The sequence below is a fragment of the Aplysia californica genome, unplaced genomic scaffold (genome assembly GCF_000002075.1).
Source record: "Aplysia californica isolate F4 #8 unplaced genomic scaffold, AplCal3.0 scaffold00092, whole genome shotgun sequence".
NCBI lineage: Eukaryota > Metazoa > Mollusca > Gastropoda > Aplysiida > Aplysiidae > Aplysia > Aplysia californica.
Window position 1 is genome coordinate 717,950 of NW_004797362.1, and position 510 is coordinate 718,459.

Genomic DNA, 510 nt, shown 5'->3' on the forward strand with positions numbered 1-510 from the left:
TTGGGGTTTGTTGTTGTTGGGTTGTTGATGGGGTTTGTTGTTTTTGTTGTGTTTTTTTTGTGTTTTTTTTGGGGGGGGGGTTGTTTTTTTTTTGCATTTTGAATTAAAATAAAGACCAAAGGGCAAGACACGACAACTTAAGCTAAAAAGACAGGGCGCTGCACAGTGGCGACCAGCAGTGGCATGTTTGTAAAAGTGTTGTGTATTGGGGTAACATTGTGTATTTGTGCATGTAGTTATGTATGCAATTGTGCATGTAATTATGTGTGTATTTAAGTACGTATGTATTTATAAGAAGTATTTGTGTATGTGTGTGTGTGTGTGTGTGTGTGTGTGCGTGTGTGTGTGTGTGCGTGTGTGTGTGTGTGCGTGTGTGTGTGTGTGTGTGTGTGTGTGTGTCCAGATATATCTCTGTCATTAACAGTCTAAAGAGAACATTAAGTGGTTGTTCTATTAACGAGCCTTCTGCAAATGTAAAGTCATTTGTTCACAAATTTGGGTCTTTTTTTT